A 7,070-nucleotide genomic window follows, 5' to 3' on the forward strand; every position below is an offset into this window, starting at 1 on the left:
TACCTCTGATCTGTAGAGATACGTGAACTGACTCTTTTTTGTCGCTTAATGCTTTCGCATTTTTTAAATTCACAGAGTCGCCACCGACCTTTTATTTTATCCAATTAAGGAAAGGTTTATAAAAGAAACAGAAAAAAGACCTTTAAGAAATTCTGGGTAAGGGGGTAGGTTATACAAAGGGAAGGTGTTAGCACCCTTTGTATCCATGGTTATCCATGGGCTCTTAAGTTTGCTTAGCTCACTTGTTTTTCGATCACTTTTCAATTGCTCTGAAATTGCTCATATGTGGTTTCAAATACCTTTGTAATTTGAATTTTGTAATGATCCGTGTATGGATGTATACAAAATGCTTGTTTATCTTTCGAAAGATGTTTTGAAAAGAACGTTAACTTTGTAATAACCCGTGTTTGGATATATACAAAGTATTGTCTTTTTTGAAAGTTTTGAAAAATCAACAGTGTATGAGAATTTTGTTTGTTTTGATTTGAGCAAGCAAACTAGGAGGTCTACCCTGAGTTGTAAGGTCTTTATCCTATTTCCTTTAAAAATCTATCCTTTCACCGGATATAAAAGCAAGGTTCGATTTTGTACTCAAAACAGTAGAATTTGACTTTGATTTTGAAAGAATGAAAAAGGATTACCTGAAGAGGTGCAAATGTGATTGTGATTGGATTCAGATATTTATCTTTGAAGTTAGTGATCTAACGGTTCAATTTTATCTTTGACATACACGCAGTTTATATTTGCTGGAAATTAAAGTGCGGAAATGTAAAGTGCGGAAAGTAAATCTACGCTATTACATCGATTGTGCGGGAAATGTAAACTAGCCTATTTACATGAATTTGACATCCTATACATTTATCTAGGAATTTAAATTGCAAGAAAAATAAAAGGCATGTTTTTGGATTTTTATGATTGGTTTTAATTATAATTAATGCATGATTAATTAAATTAAAATGAAGAAAAAAGATGAAAATAGATTTAAACCTAGAAATTAAGTTTAAAATATGTACAAAATATTTGTTAATTAATTTTAAAACAAAACTAATTTTTTTGGAATTTTTGGAAATTGATTTGAAATTGATTTAAGCTAATTAAAACATAATTATGCAAATAATTATACAAATAATTAAAACTAAAAAAGAAAATTACTCAAAATATGTACAAAATTAGTTTATAATATATAAACAATATTTAATATAAAGAACAATTTTTTGATGATTTTTTGATTGGTTAGAATAATTAAAAAGCAAATATATAAGTATATACTAATTAATTATACAAAATATTGAAATTATGAAGAAAAATAAAATATTTTTATTTCAGAAAATAGTATATTATTTTAGAAGTCTAAAAATATTTTTTGTGTATTTTTTGGATTTTTAAAACTATTTTTAATTAATTTAACAAAGAAATTAAATAAAATAGAAAATAAAATAGAAATAAAAGGATACTGATCCTGTGTGGTAATTTGTGAGGGAGCATGGTGTGCATGCGTGATCTGGCGCGTTGAATCATTCATTAAATGAGATCAGATGGTCCAGAAATTGAGGCACGTGGTAAAGGCTACACCTGCAAAGCACAGAATCAGAGAGAATTTAAAAAAAGTACGCGCGCTGATTGTCCAATGAGGTGAAGACACCTCATCGTCTTCAACCTTCAGACAAGGGCTTTTACAGCGCTTTTATGAAACAAGCGCTGTAGTTGATGAACCTCAAACCTGCAAAATTACGAATAGGGTCAAACAAGTATAGAAATCAAGCGCGATGGTACCATTGGATTCGTCTTGTTCCGCTGAGTTTAACCATGTCCTTAATTTGTTTTAATTTTGGCTCTAATGAAGAACCCTAATTTTGAGCTAAGTAAACCCTAAAATGGTATATGCTACAAACATCCATTAAAATCCAATTGAAGCTCCAGAAACGACCAGAGCTTCAAACCAAACACAATTATGCATCTACATCTTGTTAAATATGCGTGTGTTATGAGATATAAGTTGGTTTTAGTTTGAACAAACCGTGGCCTATATAGCTCGATTCAGTGATGTTTAGGACTTGCAATTGATTGGAATAGTTTCAGTGAAGCTCAGAGATGATGTTTGAGTGCTTAGTTTGTATTGAAATGGACTGATACTTAAAATTCGAATTTCAAGTTTCTTTGAAAATTACAAGTGGTTACAAGTATGCTATATGCTTAGGGATGCTTCTGAACTCGTCTCTCTTTGTTTGCTGAACTATGATAGCTTATTTATAAGCTATGTGTGCTTAGAATTGAGGCTAACTTGCAGCTAGTTGCCTTTGTTGAAACTTTGGTTTTTAAATATTAAAAACCTTGAATTTTTGACCAAGTCTTGACTCCATTCAATGCTCTTGCCTTGTGCACCAATCCTCTGCAGAAAATTGAAGGTTCCTTGGGTGAGTCATGCTTAGATTGTAAGCTACCATTTATCCATGCATTTTCCTTTTAATTTTAATCTTAAAGTAAGATAAAATCATGCAAAAATGGATAAAAAAAGGTATGGGCTTAGTCTTGGTCGTGGGAGGCCCATTACATCATGGAAATGATGTTTGAATGCTGAAAACTTGGCCCCATTTGGAAAAAATGCATTTTTGAACAATGTTGATTTCATGTATTTTCCCAAAATTTAGCCAACTTCAACAAGGTGTAAATCCTTCAATTTTTGTCATATGAAGGAGATCTTGCACTTTTTAGAAACCTCAAAGAGTCCTCTAACCAATGTCTTTGGTCTCATGTCAAAATGATTTTTGAAGCTCCTTGTGTGTCCTTTTGAAAAAAGTGTCTTTTTGTTGACTTTGAAAATGACCTGTAATGTCTTTGATCATATTTTTCAAATGGTGAATCCAATGACTATGGGATCAATGGCATTTGAAAGATAATTGAATTTCCTTCAAAACAAGCTTTGGTTTGAATTTTTTGGATGAAGGATGAGAGAGTTATGATCAGTCAAAGTTGAGTTGACTTTTCAGGCAAAAACCCTAATTTTGAATCTTAGGGTTTTGTTGATTTTTGATCTTTCCTTGATGAATTATGATCATCCAATGATCAAATGATGAATCCTTTGACAAAATATGGACTTTGACAAAAAATTTCATTTTTGACTGTCTGTTGACTTTTTTGGTCAAACGGGTCGTCTGTTGACTGTTTGAGCTGCTGACGGTGCGTCTGAGTGAATTGAAGTTTGAAAATTTGTATGATGGTACTTTGAGATATATGGATGTGTATGAAATCCATTTGAGCTCTCAAAAACTTGTTGCTCCTGTAAAAACAAGAAAAACCCTGATTAGGGACTGTTTGTGTAGGAGACAGTTAAGCGTACCTGATTTTTGTGCAGTGTTGAGTCTCTGCTAATCGCGTGATATTCAGAGGACTTCTAGCACAAAGATCTTGGAATTTTGAATTGTGAAAGATTGATTTGATTGATGGTACAAAACACTGAGAATTGTACTGCCAGCAGTTTGGCTGTCAACTGACTGTCCAGGTATTGATGCAGCAGTTAGAGTGAAAAATCAACAGTCAAAGTTAATTTTCTTTTTTTGTTGTTTTTTGTTTTTGTTTTATGTGAAAAATGAAAGTTTATTTACATGACTTGTTAAAAAAAACACAGACATAATAAATAACTAATATTTACGGTATGCGGGCAAAATTACCGATAATAACCCTGAAAATCATTTAATGCACAGAAATAGGAATATTTGACTGGCAGAAAACACACAAAATATTATCTTAGTAATTAAGCAATATTATGACAAATAGTACAACATTTAATACTGACAGTACAAATATCACATACTATATTGAACAGTACGACGAATAAACGGTACATTTAAGAAATAAGAAATACGGCAAATTTTAAGAATGACGATTAATGACCCATGCTATGAACAATAACATGTAGATGATTGGGAGTGCAACCATTGCAGGTCCACACTCCTCAGGACTGTGCAGGCAGAAGAAAGTCATGATCACCGTAGCAATGGTGATGACTGTGAGGAACAGTGTCTCTATCCATTTTGCCATTCTTGTTAGGGAAGAAGAGAAAATAGATATGAGATAGGAATTTGAAAGATGAGTTGGAATTTGATGTGAGATTTTATGAAAGAAAATGAGAGGTATTTATAGAATGGAAAGAAGGAAAGAGACGTTGGGGAATGATGTGATTCCGTACAAAAGGAAAATTTGAGTGAAAGTAAGATTTGAAAGAAAGTGGATGATAGTGTTGGAAAAAGGAGAGATTTGATTTTTGAAAAAGAGATTTGAAAAGATTTTTGCAAATATTGGAATATAGTACAAAAATTAGTGGGAAACAAAAGATAATAATAATCTACTTGTTACCAGTACAGTCTGAGTTTCCTGATTCTGCGCCTGCAAAAAGATTTAACTCTGTACCAATTGTGTCAGTACCATTTATCTGTAAACAAATAAATAGCATGTGTGAAGTAATACACAGTATTTGGCGTTTGCGTAAGAATAAATTCAACTGCAAGCCAAATTACTGTATAAGAAAGATTCTAAAAACTAAGTATTTCATATGTCAGGATATTTGTTGAAATAAAAATCCATGATTATATGAGACTCTTAATTTTCAGATTGGAGTTTTCTTGAAAAATATGTGGGCAAATTTTGGGGTATAACACATACACATACCATAACGCATACCTTCATATTTTGAAGCTTGGTCTATTTATAGAGCTTGGTATGTTACCGTTGGGATCTAGCCGTTGAGATTTGTTTGAATATTGCTTTGAATGCTTCGTCTAGATTGAGCCTTTTGTGACAAGTGTTGTCTTTCTAATGCGCTGCATGTGGGTTGATTCTTCTTTCAACCTTGGGAGTTGGTCCTTTTAAACGTTGCAACTGTTTTGCATGTGATGATGTTTCTAACGGCTCTCCCCTTAGATTCTAAGATCTTTGTATTTAATTTAATCTGTATGCTGAGCTGTAGATTCTTCATTGGTTTACAAGTGACTCTTTTTTTGTTTGCGTTTTAAATGTCACTGCCTTGTGTCTTAAGAACTTCTAACTTAAGAACTTCTAATCTTTCTTCTTGCGTGATCTTTCTGAATAAGCTTGTTTTCCATCTTTGCTTGTTTGCTTCTTGTTCTCTTGTCTTTGGCAGTTTATGTGTTCTAAATCAGAACATATGATGACTGATGTCTCGGCTTTGTTAATCTTCTGAATGTTTGATTCTTCATGTATTCTTTCATATCTGAGCCGGTTTCTAATGTAGTTGTTGTACTCTTTTTCTGGTGAATCCTGTATTAGATTTATAACATAGTATCTGGACACTAAATGAAACTGTTAGTATTAAAATTGTTACTTACAAAATATATGGTTGTTATCATCAAAACTAGATTCTGAACATAGATTCTCAATCTTGTTCTAACAATCTCCCCATTTTTGATGATGACAAAAACCATGTATTTTGATGGAACAATTTTATGAAAGGATAATAGTCATGAAAGTAAACTTCATCTCATTTTTCATGTTCAATCAAGCAACTTTAATTTTCATCAAAATGTACTATTCTTTCTCCCCCTTTTTGTCTGAATCCAAAAGCGTTTACGACCAGACTTAGAAATAATTTCTCTGTTCAATTAAGCAGCCGATTTATTCATCAAACTCTAAACTTTCCTTTTTTCTTTTTCTCCCCCTGAGATAAATAATCACCCCCTAGGCTAGGTACCCCTATGAATTACTTTCTGTTTTATGGCTCCCCCTGAATTAAGTAACCCTATTTGTTTCTGATTCAGCCAATTCTGAGTTCTAACAATTTTCTCCCTGAGATGTATGATTGAGAGGAAAGTATTCCACTGGCTTCTTGAGTAATTTTCTAATTTTGCCTATTTATTTCTGAAGAAAGCATTTCGTCAGTGCATAAGTCTTTCTTTAGAAGTTATGACAGGAATGATGTTTAGAATACAAACAGCTTTTGCCACGAATAGATAATTTTTTTAGTTTCACTTAAGTTATGTTAGAGTCTATTATGTTCAAGAATTTTCAGAGGATATAATGACCAGCATATCAGAACATGTTATAATTCCAGAAGAACTATCTTCTTTTAAATGTATACCCATTAACTCTTCTTTTATCTGTTTATTTTTCAGGATTCAGGCATTTTAGCATAAAATATATACAATAGTTAAACAGAAACACGGACTTTCATTATAGATAAAATATTAACCAAAAACTACAAATAGATAAAATTATGGAAATCTAAGCAATGAATGATAAACACTCTTCTTCCATAAGAATGTCATCACTTTTCTCAAACTCTGCATTCCGAATAATTTGAACTAATTCAGCAGAAACGAACAAAGCTGATGGTACTCTTCTATAACGGATGTGGAAACTTTGGCCACACTTAAAAGCTATAAGTGATTCCCTTAACTGATGGAAGATGATTACAGGAAGATTTAATGGTCGACCATTTTCAAGCCAATGAATCATGAAGCGATCTCTGCTTGACACAAAATGATGAAAAAGTCCCCTGGGTGTTAAGTTTGATAGGACAAATTTATACAGAACTCGTCTTAGAGGAGAAAGGAAGTCTACATTGTTGAAGATATGTCTAGCTACACTGTTAGTGACAGGTTTAGCAGCATTCCATTGATCAAACATATCAGGACACATAGCAGATGGGTTAGACAGATAACCAATTGTTTCAGCAATTGATAATTCGGAGATGACAAAGGGGATGCCATGAATTTTGGCCGAGATGCTGTGATTGTCATTACTGACAGAGGCTTCCTTCCAAAAGGTTTTTACAAGTTTTGGAAAGACCTTTCCATGAAGAAGAGCACCATAGTTAGACCACCATGCTTTTCTAAACATTCCTTGAGAAATTCACTACTTTCGATGGGACATATGTATTTTTCTTTAAGGATAAGGAGCTATGGTTGGAAATCCATTTTGAAGAAGGAAGACGGTTGAAGAGGAGCAAGAGATGGGTTGGAAGAAGGAAGTATTTTGGATTAAGGAGAGATAATGAAGAGATAAAGGCTGAGAAGAGTTTCAGGAGAATCAATAACGGAAGAGAATGTTTTGAAAAA

This window comes from Vicia villosa, linkage group LG4 (assembly GCF_029867415.1).
Source record: "Vicia villosa cultivar HV-30 ecotype Madison, WI linkage group LG4, Vvil1.0, whole genome shotgun sequence".
In the NCBI taxonomy this organism is placed as follows: domain Eukaryota; kingdom Viridiplantae; phylum Streptophyta; class Magnoliopsida; order Fabales; family Fabaceae; genus Vicia; species Vicia villosa.